This window comes from Ptychodera flava, chromosome 12, assembly GCF_041260155.1.
Source record: "Ptychodera flava strain L36383 chromosome 12, AS_Pfla_20210202, whole genome shotgun sequence".
Classification (NCBI taxonomy): domain Eukaryota; kingdom Metazoa; phylum Hemichordata; class Enteropneusta; family Ptychoderidae; genus Ptychodera; species Ptychodera flava.
Genome location: NC_091939.1, coordinates 40,571,238 through 40,592,091, shown reverse-complemented (window position 1 = coordinate 40,592,091; position 20,854 = coordinate 40,571,238). Strand labels below are relative to the sequence as shown.

General features: G+C 37.5%; 1 long non-coding RNA gene across 1 annotated transcript; it reads left to right on the top strand.

Annotated features, from left to right (window-relative positions):
- Positions 1-11,242: 11,242 nt before the first annotated feature.
- On the top strand, positions 11,243-20,474 carry LOC139146368 (uncharacterized). Its single transcript, XR_011555129.1, has 3 exons — positions 11,243-11,337; positions 11,506-11,684; positions 19,392-20,474. It is a non-coding gene; the product is annotated as an uncharacterized lncRNA (long non-coding RNA).
- Positions 20,475-20,854: the final 380 nt, after the last annotated feature.

The window sequence follows — 20,854 nt, the reverse complement described above, 5'->3', positions numbered from 1 at the left end:
TTTGCTCACGTGTGAACACGTGAGCATATGTCGCAGCGATGTCTGTCTGTCTGTGTGTCTGTCTGTCTGTTGGTCCATTTTCTCAAAAACGGCTGAACGTATTTCAGTCAAATTTGGTAGACATCTTCAGAATTCAAATGGCTAGAACTGAAAAGGTTTTGGTGGGCGTGGCTTGGATATTAATGAAGTTATGAAAGTTTTAATTTTTCTGTTACGCCGCGTATGACAAGTGAAAACAATCGACTGTTTGAGGGCGCTGTGAAATGTGCTTGTCCAGGTTGGCTACAGCTGGATAGCCCTGCGTACGATGCTGTGTGTTCCGCTACAGCTAATAGCCCGGCTCAGCGGGGCTATTAGCTGTAGCGGAACACACAGCATCGTACGCAGGGCTAACAGCTGGATAGCTCTGGTTTCAACCACGGTCCCTCCGTGTTTCAACCTCGTATTGAACATTAAAAATATGATATTTTATTACTCATTCAACTCACTATTCAAGATAAAATATCGTTTAGCAAATTAGCTTTATCCTTGGTAATTGATTGTTTCCCTCGCTGCTCGATCGCCAGAAATGAGTACATACGTTCTCTACCTTGCCTCATGGCATGGAAGTGCTGATGAATAATAACTTTGGGTCAAAGGTATTGAAGTGTCCAATCAGGTTCGTGCACAGAGTCCAAGGCCATGACCTACTTCATGTACTTCTGCACTGTTTTGATTTTGCTTCGCCAAGAAACGTGTTCCGTACGATAATCCCGACAATACGTGTTACTGTTAGACGAGGTGGCCATTTTATGATAAGTTTCAATACTGCACAGCTACATAGCGTCACTATCGTGTGATCGAGGTACAGCGTTGTTGAACGGGATACAGAAACTCTGCAGAGGGAGAAACGATCGTTGACATGAACAGTCAATGTACTTCAGCACGTAGTCCGCAGATAGCGGATCGAGAAAATAAACGTGTCCCAGTAAATAACGGAATATTTATGTACATTAACTCGATATTAATCAAATTTCCAGCTCATCGCAAAATGTATTGCAAAGATTAATTTGTCACTGACAAATACTGCACTGTATGGAAAAACAGTCTGTAGAATTGTTCTACTTCAAGTGTATTACCCGAGACAAACACTTGTGTTGTCAATTTGATTTCATTTCATAAACTTCATACTTCATCGAGTATCGTGTATTTCAGCCTTTGTGAAGCCATTTTATTGATATTTTCAATTTTTGTCTTGGCTTTGTTGTGGAACATGTTGAATCGTCTCCGTGGACATGTAGGCAAAAGTGTGACGGGGTCGAAGTGACTTGGGTACCTGGGGCCGACCAAAACCAGTGTGAATTACTGGGGTCAAAGCGGACAGCGGCCGGGATGACGTGTTCCCCGAGCGAGCTACCTTCAGAAGTCTGTTTCATCGCAAAAACGTCAACTTTTAAAACCCGTCATTTATTTACTGATGTTATTCTCAGCATCACAAACATATACGCCTCTGCTATGTATCACAGCAAATAGTTATATTTGAGCGCCCCGTAAATGGATCCTCGTTTTTTTTGCGAACCCGGAAGTGTGTCTTGCTCAATGCATTTCCTACCCATAGCGAGGGAAACTGCCCGCGTTCCCATACTCCCATGCACCCTTTTTCAATGCCAGTGCAACGCCATCTGTGCAAAATTTGTGGTGGTATGCTCCCGTGTGATGGAAAACCTCTCTTATTCTAACAATGACGTAGTTGACTTTGGACTTCGATTTCGTAAATGTGATGTCCATGCAGTGAGTTTGGGTTGGCGCGCTTATAATGCAATCTTCGCCCGCCTGCGGTCCGATATCCCGCATTTATTAGCGATATTTATCTGTTTTGACTTGACCAAAGTTGGCAAAACTTGCTATGTACATTAAAGATACTATGATACAAGATTATTGAAAGTCATTTGACATTTTTTTCAGCCAATTCCCAATATGCATATTTAATGAACCTTCCAAATTAGGGATATATACTGGCATTTACTTGATAAAATTTGGCGAAACATGCTGTGTACATTGATCATTATACCAGGTTATAACAGTATTGAAAGTCATTTTGCATTTTCATGTCAGCTAATTCATAATTTGCATAAATAGCTAACAAGCTTTCACGGTTTGGCATATAGAGCTTGAAGGACTTGACCAAAGGTAATTACACATGCTATATTGTGATACAATGACAGTACTCAAAGAAATTAATTATTTTTATTTCAGCTAATTACATATTTGAATACTTAATGACCTTTAGAATTGATCTGTGGTGAAATTCATTGTGTTGATCATAACACTTTAAATGTAGCAAAGCATGTAGCAAAGGTTCAAACTTGCACATAAATGCAATATATAATGAAACACGTGAGCATTTTCAGTTCATATCTGGTATAATTATGAGTACACTTTGCAAAAGAGTCTTTCACTTTGCAAACAGTCAGACATCTTTGATATAGATCTGATATATTAAGGTTACGCGCCCGAAGGGCGCGCAGAAAACTGAAACAGAATGATGCAATTTGTGGCTGATACAATATACACTTTATGCAATTATGAGCCAGTGTCTTTATTCAAAACAGACTGATCCCCGTATTGAGCATTTGAAAAACATGGTGACACCCTTTAGCAAAATCAAAACGAGAAAGACCCCATGCATCCATCGCCCCCGAGGCCGAAGAAACTGACCAGTCCCCAAAGGATACCAGTTCCCAAACGAAGAATTATATTTTCAACTTATGGTATTGTGTTAAAATTTAGTTGGGATAATATAAACGTAAACTTGTTGTTTGGGAGCGACAATGTTCTCACATAATGGGTGGGTTCTTTTGTATGTAACGTTGTCAAAGGAATGGAAATTCTTATTAATCTTTCACAAGTCCGTGTCTAGGTTGATCTTTGGTATATCATGCTGTCAACATCACTGAAGAAAATCGATAGTAATACACGAATGACAAAGTTTCCTTTGTCGACCATTTATCAAAAAGAATGCAGTCTTCCCAGAGAGAATCATGTCTCTTCAATAATCCCTATTGTGTTCGGTTATTCATCACTAAGATACGCCGTTTTCTTAAATTGTTCCCGGGGAAATATGAATTAAAGCAAGAGCTACATTTTAAAACCAATTACTACGTTCATAGACCCATTCTTCTCTCTATCAACTAATTGCAAATTACTGACAATGGACTTGTTGCAAGCATAGTTGACACAATATTAACATCATTCAAATTGAGAAGGCAGGCCATAAAATGCATAATAGCACAATTATACTAATTTGGACTCGAATATTTTCATACATTCTCTCAAGGCAAAGGTCAATTAATATATTACTTTATCGTTTTCATCACCAAGGATACAAAACGATCTACTCTTATTTGAGGTTTAACGCCCTGTCAGGAACTCATGGCAATATAGAAGTACGTCACTTTATTCCCGATTTGTTTCGGTCTGTTCATGCATGTAAGAAATGTTACAAATGCATATTGATTAGTCTTGGAGTTTCATTTCATTAAATTTACTTAATATGCCGTAACACAGTGACAGTCACAAGGAACATGTTTACACTAGGTATTATATTCACATTGAAAGCGACTATCGCGATGTGTTGCGCAAGACGACTGAAGTCAAAAAGCGGCTATCACGATGTGTTGTGGGAGACTGAAGTCATAAAGAGACTATCGCGATGTGTTGTGGGAGACTGAAGTCGTATGTAGAGTTTTGTAACAGTAACATGCTTATAAGAAGAGCAATGTTTGAATTTCGAAGATAAATCTAAAAAAAAAATCAGTTTTACACTACGATCCTGGAGTTTCGATGTATTCGCAAAAGACCCCGTCCTCTTCTCCAATGAATTGATCAACAAACACTTTATACAGTGCTACACAGCAGGACACAGATCTACATCACCAAGTATGTAGAACAACAATATTATGTTTGCGGTCATAATTTTATTCAAAAATTCTAAAACGCAAAGCCACTCCCGTTGTTGCCAAAATGTTTCCGTATCCTGACATTAAAACTACAGATAGCGTTAAGGAACCGACTGTGATCTTGTTTGCTTGAAATTCTTAGATTTCTACACAGGGGTCAATGACCAGCTTTGAGAATTTCTACGTAAATGTTAGTTCCGACGAAGAAAATTTTAAGTTTTCTTTGTTCATTCCTTGATTAGCATGTAGTTAACCAATGCACCCTATGATTCATTGAAATGCCACTCGACATGAGCCATGGTCGTAATATATTCAATCCCTAACTATCCTGGATCACGTACAATATTTACCATATTGGATGCTCTGTTATCCACACAGCGATTATTGAATTCATGAAATGAGGTGCTTGCAGCATTGCTTGGATAGTCTATGGAAGGCCCAGGATCGAAGGCCGAACCTCGGTACGTACAGTGAGTAGGGAATTTACGAACGCGTCTTTATTGCTTTGACTACAAACATCGGGTAGAGATGTACCAGCGGATGATGAAGTGTCCTCTCATAAAATATAGAACTTTCTTATAAAAATACCCTGAAAAATACAGTCTTGGTCAAACGTTGCATATAGTATATTTTCATAGGGTAAAAAGTTCAACAATGTAGATGCCATTCTTCACAGGTGCGCAGCGTTGCTTGGATAGTCGATCGAAGGCCCGAGTCGGGATCGAAGTGTGAGGCCGAAGGCCGAACCTCGGTACACTGACTTGGTTGATTCCGCTATCTTCATCACAAAATCACTGACATGATGCAAGAGCGTTCGGCACAAGATAGTAGACTTATCCAGACTTGAAGGCAAACATTGATCCCATAGAACAGTATGACATGTATGTATACGTATTTACATCAGTTTTGGTGCAGACTTTAGATGAAAAGTCATACAAGTCTCTCCACTTGAAATATTTGAAAAGCTGTTTAATTGATTGACAATTTTTACATTGCACATTTGCACCCAACAAAAAAGTTGCATGATGTTAATTTAGACGTCAATCATTGAATACAAATCATTGTTCCAAATTACCACACACTGATCATAAGGACAAAACTCCAATATGGTAAATGATGCTTGATTCATAAAATTACATTCGAGTGCAGTCAATAATAAAAACTTTGCATGGATGTGCGGGTTATGGCGATGGCCTTGCAGCGGTGGCCATTTGCAACATCTGACTTGGCAAACGGACTTCCGCCGCTAAGATCTCTAAACCTAATAGATGTATTCGGGCAAATTTTTACATGTAAAAATTTTCATTACATGTCATACGGTCAAAGATATTTGGCGAAAAAACACTGAGATGTGTTCTGTGACCACGAATGGCAAAACGCGTAGCGATATATTTTACGCTATGGTTAACAAAGAAGTAAATGAACTCAACGCTGATCAAAGACTAACTGTCAAGTCAGACTGGTAACATCGTAAATTCACTGAACACTTGGCCGAATATATATGTATAATAAATTGCAACGAAACACGAGGCTGTGAACATAATGATTTCAAATTCGTGCAGAGAAAAGCAGTTATAGTCACTGGTTCGTTAGTCTGGTAACCATGGGTAACGGCCTGTTAACTAGGATAATCGAACTGACAACTTGCCCGGATATTGGTATTCAAAATCAAATATTGACTGCTCCCAGATCGATGTATTTTTTACGGAATAGATTATGGGCACGGTTCGTAAAGGCATAGACAGTAGAGAAACGGGATACTGTCTATGGAAAGGGACCGTAGATGCGCACGGTAAACGAAACTTCTGTATTTAGGGGGAGGGGTTTAGCTGAATTTCGATTACCGTGCCCAAAAATCGTACTACAAGTTTTCCTATCGCAACATCTCGCTACACGTTTTTCTGTATCGCAAGATATCGCGCTACATTGTTTGGCGTGAACCAGGCCAGTACGGCACCGGCGCTACATGTGAATCAGTGCACGAGTAAAATAACGTAACAATCATTTTGGATTCACTGTTTCATTTCATTCTATTGGTTGCGCGATTGTTGAGTTGGCACTGAACAGAGATTGATTTTAGAGAGGGTATGCGGCGGGGGGGGGGGGGGGTGTCGGTAGCGTGTGCGTGATTCATAGCGACGTAATCACCGATTGTTGGTGCAGATACAGAATGAGGCTGGTTTGATTTCCAGTTGTCATTCAGGGGAGGGGGAGGGGGTTGGGGACAAACGCACTTAGTTTTGTTTACCGTGCGCATGTTTTAATTATCCACGGCCCTAAAGGTAATTAATTCAAACGTTATGTTATATACATATCGGAGTGTGAGCTGACGTGATCAATTCATACATATAAAGGTGTGACTTCAGAAAACTAACAATACTCACAGTTTGTACATTTCAAAGGGATTTAATGGGAAATGATCTTTCTATAGAATACGGAGAAATTTCAGCAATGAAGAGTAATGACAACTGTGATTGAAAAGCTTGGGCTAGTAGTATTCAATGTGTGAACTACAGTAATAAAAAAGTCTCATTAATATGAAGTCGTAATAATTCCCTAATCGCAGTTTCAAACATGATTCAAAAGTACCTTATAAGGAAAAAAATAGCACGTGCAAAACGAATTGCATTGTCATCACTTTTTTTCAATCGCGGCTCCAGGAAAGTAAATTGTATTTGACTTTGGAAATGGATAGATTTAAGGCATCAACCTTCACGCCTGAATGCAAGTCACTGACTTTTAGATTGCTTCGCGCTTCACCGTGTTTCAGTTATGTTAAGTACTTTGATGAAGTTGATGACACCCCGTGTACGTGAGATGATGACACCCCGGGCCGTGTACGTGAGATGATGACACCCCGTGTACGTGAGATGATGACACCCCGTGTACGTGAGATGATGACACCCCGTGTACGGGAGATGATGACACCCCTTGTACGTGAGATGATGACACCCGTGTACGTGAGATGATGACACCCCTTGTACGTGAGATGATGACACCCCGTGTACGTGAGATGATGACACCCCGTGTACGTGAGATGATGACACTCCGTGTACGTGAGATGATGACACCCCGTGTACGTGAGATGATGAAGGGGGAAATTAACAACTAATTATCGATCCGTCACGTGGATTTTGGGTCAGGTCAACAAACCATTATTCTGGCCAACAAAATTGTAAGCCTTGAAATCGATCGGACTTTTACAAGTACACGTTACACAAACAAATGATTTGTCAAAACGCCCAGCTGATTAAAAGAAACCGTTGGTAGTGTCAATATTTTAGAATTACTAATATTGCAGTCCAAGACTTCTTTGATTAAGACGCAATTTCTGTAAATGCGGTGTCGACAGCCATACGACATAGATCGTCGCCTCGACCCGTCCGCAACATCTTTCTTTTGATGAGTGTATATGTGGTGAAAGCCATGGGGTATTTATAATGACACGATCTCTGTATGGTGTTTTGACTATCGACAGAAGAGAGCGAAGATTCTGCACCTGAGACCTAGGGTGAGCAGATTAACACAGTTGTTTGTCAGTGCCATGGCGACTTGAAGGAAGCCGTCAATTATATCTGCATCAATGGAATAGAGATAATTGCCATGAACATGTAGCATGCTAGCACTTTTATGGAGGGACTTTCATACAGCTAAAATTATCAATGTTGGAATCAAAATGTCATCTGACAGAGAGTAGGTGGAAAAAAACAATTTATCACAGACTGATTCGTGTGAACACAAAGTTATTGACTTTGACGAAAAGTTAATATTGTCATAAAAACGTTATCAATTTTTTGAATTGAGCTTAAATAATGTAACAGACGATGCTGATTAAATGAAACGTTGTGCACACTAATAGAATGTTAATTAACGTCTCAACATGCACAAGCATGGCATTTTTGAGAACGTTTAACTTATTGGCCTTTCTTCAAAAGTTGAGATTTGAACCGCGATGTCGCGGAATTCTTAGAAACAAACAATCATTAAAGGTATACAGTCACCTGCAATCTATATATGCCCATATATGGTCAAAGGGGCGTTCCTTGGTATTCAAAATGCCCATGTGAGGGCGCTGTTTTAAAAAAGCGGCAACCCGCTTAAAATCTGTGATTGGTTAGATTTTCTGTTTCCATGGTAACTGTGGCAAAATTGGAACAGGTGACAATATACCTTTAATGTGAACAACAACAACGCACACTTAAATGCAAACCAAAGAGTGAAACATAATACAGACCCATACTGTCAGAATATATGCATACATACATACCGATAGATAGATAGATAGATAGATAGATAGATAGATAGATAGATAGATATATAGATAGAGAGATAGATAGATAGATAGATAGATGGATAGATAGATAGATAGAGAGATAGAGAGATAGCGATAGATAGATAGATAGACACAGGTCGATTAGGCATTATTTGTGATGATTTTTCCTATTATTATCATAAAAAATAATTATGAATATTAATAAATTATTAATATGAATGTTACAGAATATTAAAACTTTTTTACAAACAATGTCGTCTACTTTGTGTAAATACACTGTAAATACACTGTGTAGTAACTCTCGCCGTAGACTGAACCTGGGCAATGGTGTCACTTGTATATTTTGGCATAGATTGTGAAACTATATAAGGGTTTCCAGAGGGTTGTTCACATAACCAGATTACAATGTGTAAAATATAATTTTATTAATCATAATCGTAATTTATTAATGGGGTTTCCAGACGGTATTTACACAAAGTAGATGACATTGTTTGTAAAAAAGTTTTAATATTCTGTAACATTCATATTAATAATTTATTAATATTAATAATCATTTTTATGATAATAATAGGAAAATCATCACAAATAGACCTGTGAGATAGATAGATAGATAGATAGACCGACATATACATAAACAAACATACACACACGCACGCCTGCACGGCCACATACGCGTACGAACGTACGTACGTACATTCATACATACGTACATACATACATACATACATACATAAATACGTACGTACGTACGTACGTACATACATACATACATACATACATACATACATACATACATACATACATACATACATACATACAACTAAAGGCTTAACAGCGAGTACTAATACATTCAAACTGTTGGATGTTTCTCAAAGCTTTGTGACGCGGTCTGATAGAATATCAACCAGAGTGAATAGACTCCGAGTAGAGTCGGCGAAAACTGAAAAACGATACAACTACCAACATCCTCTTGATTCTGACGTCATCAGGGGACACCTTCGTCAGAAGATTTACTGTTTCAACCTTGGTCTTGCTCACATCATTTTCAAAGCAACAGGTGAGTAATTTCTCACTTTCAAGACGGCCTCCACATTTCATTCGATGTTTCTTTCTCGTTATTAACGTCTGTCTCAACACCGCAGAGCGAATTCATCAGTATTTACAGTAACTGAGCCAATGAAAGCCGATTAGCAACGCTAAGTAAAGTTGAGCCTTCGCTACATGCTGACTGTGAGTGATTTCTTATATTATAAAGAATTGCTTCATAGAAATGTATATGCAGCCAATTAAAAACAGACCTGCCCACTATTTCTAAAAATGTACAGTAATAATTGCACGAGTACATATCATTTTGAAGAAACGGGACAATATAGAATTCCAATTTTCTACTTTTGAATGTGTTGATGGTTTGTAATCATTGAAGAGACGATCATTAATTTTATAGAGTTCAGGGACAGGGAAGAAATTACACAAGGTCACAGTTGTTTTGGGGATGTCATATTTGTGTACGATAAACACAAAATAGAAACATCCCAACGGTCTAAAATGACATGATGGCGCTTTTTTTAGTTTAATTTTTATTTTTGGGGTTCAAAATTCAACCATGAACACGAAAATAACGAAACACAGGACTTGGAATGTTTACATGTAATAAAATTCTGATACCCAACAAGATGCGACGATAGGTTTACTATCTGTCGTCCGTAGAAAATGAGTTTTCACATTTATTATTTTCAAAGTGAATGTGATAAAAAGGCTGACGCGACTTGTCTATCTGAATGCGCACGACAATGAAAAGTAAACCTCTTTTTCCCCTTAGCTAGATGTGTCTTGAACAGTTCTTACCACTCAGTACGTATTGTACCGCTAAAACCAAGTGACAGGTACCCTGGCTTTTTTTGCAAGGAGTTTTAGAAAGCGTAACTAAGACGGAGATAATAGCTGTGTACAGATATGATGACGGTATGTCCAGGCTGTAGCCTGGCTGGCTGATTGCTGATACTAATGATGTTATGACAAGTAGGCCTAAAGTGATATAATGTTGAATTTAGACAGACGCGTCAAATCACTTAAGTTGCAAAGTAATTTCCAATTTTGCCAATTAAAGACCATTCTGTTTGGATTGACTCCTGTCAACGTGATATTTGGTATCTTTCAATGCAATTACCGAAACAAAATCATCATGGGTATGTAAACGGCATAATCACTCTGTATGATACAGAATGTCACGTGGTAGAGTATTTCTAAATTTTCCTTAGAAGAGAACGGAGCTTATATGAATAAGTGTTCTCTACGACTATAGTCATCAAATAATTGTTTAACAATTATTTGACGCTAAAAGGTGGGAAGATGATCAAATAACTTGGCTGTTACGTAGTGAACTATCTAATCCATGGCTGTATTTTGGCCGATGACATCGTGTATAATAGGGTCTATCAAGCAAGGGTCAGCCAGAATACATCACGTGATCATCATTGCATTTATCGTGTCGGTGAAAACATATGTACCCTTGTCATGAAACCGTATAGCTAGTATAGCGTACAGAGTATGAACTTTAATTCTGTACATATGAGGTGTTTTCATATTGTAAGCGACCAAGGCCGTACATCACTGGAAAGCTAATCACACCTTGGTTAATGACAGGGCCATCGCTAGGGAACTTGAGTCCTAAGAGATTGCATTTACACCTTTCTACACATTATACATCTTGGCCTTCGAAATAATTCAAAATTTGGCGAGAAATTGGATGTCGACTGATGGACAATACTTTTAACAATTTGAGTCAATCTCATGAGATGGTTTTCTTTGCAAGGTTGTTTCCAAAACAGCATGTGTTGCCAGATACGGCTGAATTCCTCAGTGCTAATAGCTTATGCGGAAATATTATAGTGTCGATTAATACTTTCAAGATTCAAATCTCTGACATCCATTCAGAATAGCTGTATGCTGTTTGACCCAGAGATAATTTATGCACGATGATGGTTCAATGAAACCTGTCAACATCATGTTAATCGGTATTTAGTGAAGCAGAGACACGCTAGGCTGGGATGCAGATACCCTCTGTCATCGAGATCAATAGTCACTCAAAGGTATTGCCATAACACGACTCTACTCTGGACGTTTGAGGTATGTAGCGGATAACGGCAATTGTTATTTCAATTTATTTATTTCTCAGAAAACATTGAAAATGAGCGGTACAGGTCAATGCAATTCACAAGAACACTAGTTGTTAGACCACTAATAAGTCGTTTTACTATTGTCGGCCCTATTTCGTGTTAAATTACTTGTCTTTAGATCGGAGTGGCTGGGTGATTTGGATCGCAGAGGGTTATTTTGTTTTCCATGGAGGAATGAAGGGCAGGTGAGCATCTTCCATGCGTTAATTCTAGAAGTCCCTGACCAGTCCTCCCAGAAATGTCCGTCAAGTCACCAAAGAGAATGATAAAGAGGTCGAATGCAGATTTTTTATGAAGGTACAGTATTATGAAATGTAAATTTACCTTTTAAATCTACATTTTACCTCGTATAGTTAAAACGTACTACAAGTTTGCAACCAAAACCAATACTGTCTGCACATACATGTATACGTAAATGCGTGCATGCACGAACAATTGAATGCATGTATGTAAACGTGATAACTCAAAGAAATGTACATGAAAATGTGAACTTGACATGTATTTTTTTGAATAATGTACTGCTTTGCAATAATGCATTGAGCATTCCCCCAGCCCTCCCCCCCCAACAGTAAGCACGCACCCTATTTGCAAAATGATTCCACGTCTTGTTCACTTACTAATCTTTAATTTTTTTGCAGAGACAGAACTCTACCAAAGTATAACACATAAACTTTTGTTATTTGTCATACTGCAGAAAATTGACAAATACAGAATTTCGTTAGCGCATTGCAAGTGCAGGAGATTGTAAACGGAACGCGCTGTCAATCATAAAAATACAATGGTGTTTGTGTGACTTATGACTGCTTGGGACAATTCTGTAACCAATTGCCGTGCGTTCAAGCTATAGCAATCTTTATCACCGATATTTATACAGGGTTAAAAAACAAAATCTGCAATCTTCAAAATTGATATTATCAAAGTCTGGCATTAATCTGATTTCAAGTATCGAAATCTACTTTAAAATTGTAGTTTTTCATAAACGTTTTATCACTTAAAAGCGAAAATGTTTATTTGAGACCTTCTTCATCTTTCTACCATGTTCCATTCATGTAATTCCCCCGATAACCCTGAATTGGTGTTTCATTAGAGTTGCTAATACATTAATTTACTTGTTGACAAATTTAATAAAAATGCATCACAGACACTGGAGCGAACCATGTCATGTAGTTCTAACGACGCAAAATATAATTGTCGATGAGCTGAGTAAGGCTATAATCATTACTATTACACGATCTTTTGGTATTTTAGTCCAGGTATTCAAAATATCAATATGTCCCTGAATTTGAACCGAAAATCAGTGACCTTGACAATCACTTCAGAATTAATTAATATGGATAGCTTTAGGCCTACAGACCATTGAATGACACTGGTGATGTATGAAAATAGCCGATGCTGAAAGTTGGAGGAGATAAATTATTTTTGAACATCTACAGGCGACGTCTACGGGACGATTCATCAGTTTATTTTTGCGGTGATCAAGGCATCAGAATAACTTCAAACAAAATGTAAATCCTCCTTTAAGGAATTGTACTTTGTAAATGTTATTAGCATGATACGCGAAAATCTGAGCTTGACACCTTAATAGTAATCAAAAGCTGCTACAACACATTCATCGTTTTTGCTTCTGTTCTCGCTATTCAAAGGACTTGGTTTCAAAGAATGGCTTCTTACACAAGCTAACTGATAACATCTTAGTATCACGACTTTTGATTTCACGGTATTAGGAAACATGGTTTCAATCAACTCATTATTCCATCGATCAATCAACTACGAGATAAGATGGAAAGTCAAAGTGACTACATCTAATGGACTAGATGGTATTTCAGTAATTTACATGATCGTTCATAAGTCCGTTCAACGAAGCCTCAGAGGCACAGCACCTGTGACGTCATTAAACAAATAACGTGCTTTAAGTGATGCATAATTCAACATTCACCAGTCTCGTTCCCAACAGTTTACCGGTATCATCGGGCTTGTAAATTAGACATATTCAACTTTTTCTCATTTTTTCAATTTTTCTATGGAAGTGCAGTGCTTTACATGCGATTGATTCAGGTGTCAACTTTTTCATGACATGACGAAAACACCGAATTCTATACGTGAACAAGGATGTAAATGCACGATGCTGAACACTTTGACCATGGTGACGACCAGTGTCAGAACCGCCATGTTGAAATGTTGTTCGACGGAAAAGCGTGCCGTAATATGTAAAGTAACTGGTACATCGCAACGATATCTTTGAAGTAGGAAGGCAAACACCTGACATTACAGATCCGTGTGACGAGTAAGGTGATGAATTGGGGTTTTTAGAACAGCACTCGGGGCGACTTTGCTAGAGATGAAAAAAGTATGTTACTATAAGCTTAGTGATTTATTTGTGACGTCAAGCAAAACTCTCTGTACATGTCACTGAAAGCGCAAATAGTGAATGTAGCTGTAATAAGAGACAGGAAAAGGTAAAGGGATAGAGAGAGATCAGAAGCAAAGATAGAGTGAAGTAAAGAAATACATGATTAGAGGAATAAGCGCATCGGTACAAATCAATACCGTCAAAGGAAACGAAACGAGGTTTTCAATCTATTTGGAGGTTACACTAGCGCGGGAACATACCTACAATGTTCTCCTTTGATTTTTTCACCGAGAAAATCAACTTGTCAGAGATATGTTCTGCTTCTATGGAAACAGCGTGACACTCATAACAATGCTTGTATCTACGTCTTTTCTTTGTTGTAATCGTTACAATGGCTAGCAAAGGCTTCCATCTCAAAAACCATGCTAGCTACCATCCTTGCATACAGTATTTGGATCTTCGCCCCAGGATGTTAAGTAGTTCATAAATCTAATGATCCATAAACTCAAAAATGTCAATATAGGTTCTGAAATCCGTCGATTCCTGGCTTGTCTAACTGGTTTGTGTGGACATCTGAAAGGAAATTTAATTTTCTGTGTTTTCTCTCACAATATTAAAGATAATAGATTTGCGATTGTTATTGAATACAAAATATCAGTATCTTTGTCTGTTCATCAAATCCCAAGATTTGTACATTCAACGATCCACAGGGGTTTTACATAACTTCCCAGGGCAACACCTGTTAGAGAAAAGCATTAGCTGTAGTTTTAATTAAATGATTTCCAAAGTGCATACATATCAAAAGATGATATAACCTTTATCGAGCCAGGGACAATCGAGAATGCATACATTACAGAACCTTAACCGTCAAACAGCATCGCTTCGATATTTGTAATCAAAATACGATTAAATGGAGTTACCGGTATATTATATTGATATCTGCCTTATTGTGTTACACATGAAGAAATGACGTAAACAATAAACCCCGTAATATGGACATCAATGTAATTATGATCCGATAAAAGAGTGCCAGTATTGAAAGCAGTGAAACAGTTATCAGCCAATTGAACATTGTTGTTGAACGAGGCTGTGACCGGCTTGCCATAAAGAGCTGACACCACGTCAAGTTGTCTATAATGATATAACGAACTTGTAGTGATTCAGTAAGGTGCCGCAATATTTCCCATCAGGAAACAAATGGTTTCTTATAGTCAGGTGGCTTAGCAACAAAAAACAGCGAGATCGTTACACGGATGACAAAAGTGCCAAATTTGCTACAGAGGTTCACATATGTGTGTATATCAAAATTAGCTATTGCTCCAAAAATTTTGGCCACCGGAAAGGCTCGATGACGTCATAAATTCAAATGGCCGCCATTATAACGCTTAAAATGGTAAAATAGAGTTTATTCAGCCAGTTTTCACTATTCTTGTAAATAAACTGACTCAAACATTCTCAATTATAAATAAAACATTGAATTGATGCAAATTAATTATTATGATGACGTCATAAAGCCAAAATGGCCGACCTAATTCAAAATGTCCGCCATAACATTGTCTAAAAAATTAATGTCAAAACACTGTTAATGAAGCCTGTTTTCAGCATTTTATCACCTAAACTGAAATGAACACCCCAAATTACAGACAAAACAGATAATTGATGCAAATTTATTATTGAGATGACGTCATAAAACCAAAGTGGCGACCGAAAGTTACAAAATGGACGATTAAGAAGTTTACTATGCTAGGTACAATAGCCCATTTACGTAGACGTTGACAAAATGATAGCATAAAAGTAATGTACAATTTGTATTAATATTCCATAAACTTAAAATAAAAGATAAATGTATCAAAACTTAGCCAATAAGTTCAACACAAGTAAAAAACTTTTATGAGATTATTGATTACTAAAAATGGTTTGTGTTTGAAAAATCGAATGGATATAAAGGAAATGAAGGCAACTTCACACACTGGTTCTACCTTTGCTTGTGATACGTATAGTGAGTAGATCAATGTGGTTTGGTGATAAGGGAAAATGGTGAGAAACCAGTGAATCGATAGTGCTTTGACCCTCGTAATGTGACATTGGTCCCGGAAATAAGGTTTTATGTTGGTTATTTCTCCTAGCGGCGTTTCGGGCCAAAGTGGGGTCCCTTCTTCAGTCACTTGAATGGTTTTGTATTCCCACATGCTCATTTTAATGATAGCCATTGTTCATCAAAGAGAGATGCTAAAATCATTATGTTTTGGTCAGAATTGCGTGAATTGATGCTCAGACCGTTCATTTGTACTCTCCTTGTGATTAAATTTTGCTTGAAGAAGGATATATCGTATGTTTTTCTTCCTTTTATACGTTATTATAGGTTTTCTGGAAAACCATGGCCAGCGTTTAATCGCCCTTCATAATTTTCCAGATTCTTATCACATTGTTTGATTAGGCTGGTTTTGATGAGGCTGTGCTGACTAGTATTTTGTTACATCATTATTTTTACTTTTGTTGATGAAGGATGGCTGACGTTTTGTTACATTCTTTTGATACAACAAGCTATGTCTTTCTTTTTGTAATCTCTTTGTTGAAGATTTTGCGTTGAGAAATTGACCTTTTTATAAAGTCCATATTGTTGTTGCATGAACATATCTGAGTAATTCATCTTCAATGAAGCATTTGAAAGTCGGTGGCAGGTAAATATCGTCAGATGGTTTTGTATGGGTTTTAAAATCGAGCCATCTCTCTCAATTGCGTCAAGGTATGGGATTTTGTGGATAGAATGTTCAATTATGAATTCCTAAGTTGAACGTAGAGTACAGGGTGTTGCACTCCTCGACAAATGTTCTGAATCTTAAAAGTTGATGTTCGATTCCTGTGTAAACCATGGACATGTCACCTTTTAAATTTCCATACGAATATTTGACCGGATTTGGGATTTAATATAACTTTCTCCGTTTCATGGTATATGATATCAGCTATTTCTGGTGAGCCCATACTGCATCCATAGATTCGTTTGTATTTTTCTCAGTTGAATTAAAATATGTTGCGTTTCAGAATAATCGACAGTTAAGGCTTTCATATACATTGATGGTGGGTTTTTGTATCATACCAGTTGGCAGTACTGTTTCAGAGTCCAACGCTACGATCGCTGCATATATGGCTTCATTTTTGGCATGTTTTTCTACATTGATACCACGTCTAATGTTACCAGAATAGAGTTTGCTTGTTTTTTTCAATTGGTTCTAGCTAGAGAATAAAGTTTTTTGTGTCCCTGGCATTTATAAGTCGTTTAGGACAATTGGTTTTATGACAAGGTCTAGAAATTCCGACATTTGTTTTATTGGGCTCGAGCAGCCATTTCTATATTGAGACGTTGGGTGATGATTGTTTCTTCTGCTTTGGTTTTGTGTATTTTTGGCATGAGATACCATCGTGGCGTACAAATTATTCTACTTATGGAAATGGGGAAACTGTAAATCACCTCGTCAATGATTTTCTTATCGCAGATAAATGATTTCGTATACAATATCCACTGTATAGTCAATGTCGCCAAGTGTATTAGTGAACATTTTTCAATTCGCAGCTGTCTATAACTTTCTTTAATGTCATTTATCTTATTCACAATTGCTATGCCTCATCCTTTATTGATGCGTTTCATTAAGATGTGTTTGTTTTTAGACAGATTGTTCAGGGCAGTCTTTTCTGCCAGAGTCATATTCTTTCTGAAGTGGGTTGCGAATGGAATTTCCTCTATCGATCTAAGTTGCTTCGAGACAGTTTTACAATTTTTGGGTTTTCCGCGGTTACTATTGTTGAACATGTACTTATCTTAGAACAGATGCCTGATTGATTGATTGATTGTTTCTCATGATATCGCACAATCCTATGATGCGAATAAATTTGTTGATAACTCATACAACAATTTTTCTAGACACTCCGGAGTGGGAATAAATTTCAAGCCTTTACTTAATGCTTTGATTAAGGTTTGATTTGCAAGATTGTTGATGAATCTGAGAATCTTTCTGAGTTTTTATCTTTGTTTAACCTTCCATTTCTGCTTATCTTCTTCCTGGTGTTTTTAATGTATTTATGTTTTGGGTTTCCAAACAGCAAAACTCGTCTGGTCACGTTTTTTGCAGTTTCCTTCATCTTTGAATTGCTAACCAGTCTAGTAAGTGAACAACGAAAGGCAAATACGCTTTTCATAAAATTCACGAAAGCTGCAAAAAAGTAAGCTAAGCTAGATTCAAAGAGCAAAAAATAGTCTTCTTTTTGTTCATAAAACCCTGACCAAACGATCTTTTTCAGGCCGGCACATCCTCCAAAAAGAGAAATACAGTAACTGTAGCACAAAACTATGTCACCACACATCGAGACATAAAAATCCAAGAAAATTCAAACGAAAAAGGCTTCTGAAACAAAGGAAGCAAAAGACCAATATCACAAACATAAAACCTTTTTTCAGGGACCAAGGTCACATGACCAGGGTCAAGGCATGATTTATTCACCGGTTTCTCGCCATATTTTCGTTATCATGACATCACATCACTATTGATCTACTCATTATAACGTAACACTTTCAAAGGTAGAACCTATGGGTAAAGATACCTTTATTTCCTTTATATTGGTTCAGTTTTTCAGACAGAGGTCATTGTTCAAAATAAATAATTTCATAGTAGTTTGTAATTTGTGTTGGGCTTATTGGCTAAGTTTTAGTACATTTATCATTTATTTTGAGCTTATGGATTATCAAGACAATTTGTAGATTACCTTTAAAGTATTATTTTGTCACGTAAATTGGCTATTTTACTAAGCACAGTGAACTTCATAATAGGTCATTTTGTAATTTTCGGTCACCATTTTGCTTTTATGACGTCATCACAATAATGAATTTGTATCAGTTATATGTTTTGTCTATAGTTTGGAGTGTTAATTTCAATACAGGTGATCGAATGCTGGAAACAGGCTTAATTAACAGTATTTGAACATTATCAGACGATAATATGGGGGATATTTTGAATTTGGTCAGCCATTTTGGCTTTATGACGTCATCATAATAATTGATTTGCATCAATTTTATGTTGTATTTGTAATTTGGGATGTTTGTGTCGGTTTATTCAAAAAATATTGAAAACTGCCTGAATTAGACGTATTTTACCATTTTTAAGCGTTATAATGGTGGCCATTTTGAATTTATGACGTCATCGAGCCTTTTCGGTGGCCAAAATTTTTGGAGCAATAGCTAATATTGATCTACACATATATGCGAACATCTGTAGCAAATTTGGCACTTTTGTCATCAGTGTAACGATATTTTTGTTAAGCCACCTGACTATTAGCTACATTTGCGGTTGGACATTGACAAACTACAAACGACGGAGGAAGCTGAAAACTGATGATAGCATGTTAGATTGAGAGTGAATATTGCAGTAAATGAAAGCATGATTTAGCTCTGTTTGATCAATGGACAACCTATCACTGAAGAATCTATCTGAATAGCTGCTCATTTGTATTGTAGATATATCACCATCATTGTTTGCTGAATATTGTTATTGTTTAGCATATCATTCAAAACGGGTTGATTTGCAGCAAAACAAGTTATATTCTGGAGTCGTTCGAATAATCAATTTCATTCTACATTGCTTTAAATTTTCTTGTCTACACAGAAGAACCAGACGTTTGCTAGGACGAACCAAGACAGAGGATTGACCGGTACATTGAGGAAGGCAGAAGTGGACGGTTTTGTCTTCTTGATTGGTGATAGCAGCTGAAAGCTCGGGTGAGACAAACACAGTCGAGACTGGATTTGAAGCAATTTTGTCTGTTTTGGGAAGGCATCTTGCTTTGACGTTTCTCTATATTTTCTTTAACGTCTGATTCCTAACGTATAAAAATCGACGATGTATGGGGCATTATCATTGGTCACTTCAAACAATCGCTGATTTGAATTCTGACGTTTTCAGCAGAGAAGTTAATGACTACAGAGAAGAGTAGCATTGTAGACGGAGTAGATTTCGCCATAATTAAACTATTTCCAGTCTTTACAACAGAAATTTGCACGTTGCTGAAGAGAGAAACAGCGGATTGGGCATATAAATCGTCATGTTTTATTATTTCGCAACGAGCTCTCTGACATGACGTAGTTAGGAAAATATTATTTCTTGGATACCTGTGCTGGTTTTTGAACAATATCATCATTACCAGTCATTGAACAATACCATCGTTACCGCCATTAGTGAATAGAAGATTTCCTTCACTATGGAAGGGCCCACAGATATGAACGATGACATTTTCAACAAAACAGTGTCGCAAGACTCCGGAATCAATGCAACAAGTGAAGAATATGTTACTGTTAAAGACGTTACTACGATACAGTATGGGACAAAAATCTATCAAGGTAATGGGTCAGCAACCTCCATAATTCCAAATATGAACGATTCCGTTGTCGAACAAACATCACAACAAACGCTGTGGAAATCTACTGGAGAATGGATGCCTTCATTGGCAAATATTTTAGACTCGACAACGACTGACGCGAATCCAATGGCAAGAAATATCTCTATTAACGGGTCATTGGCAAATCAAACGATTGTGAGCAAGTACGATAAGACTGAAGTTTCACTTGTATTGCTAACACTTTGTGTTACAATTTGTCTGTTGACAATAATTGGTAACGTGTTAATCATTGTCGCAGTGCGCATAGATTTGAGACTTAGAAAACCGAACAATTTACTGATAATAAGTCTAGCTCTGGCCGACCTGATTGTTGGCCTTGTAGTCATGCCCTGTTTTTTTTCCGTCTATGTTGTTCTCGGATATGGCCACTAGGGGGACTGATGTGTGACGTGTGGATATCGTTGGATTTCATGTGTTGTACAGCATCAATGCTCAATCTTTGCGCGATTGCATATGACAGATATATAGCGGTAAGTAAACCACTCAGACATCTAAAAAGTCGTTCGAAGAGAAAAGCTCTGCAATGGATTGCTATGGTGTGGATAACATCGGCGATTTGTTGGATTCCCGCCATCGTTGTCTGGCGAATGATATCGGGTGACTCAGGAAACTACGAGTGTCTCTATCTGCCCCATCCCATTTACGTTCTGGTTTCGTCTTTATTAATATACGA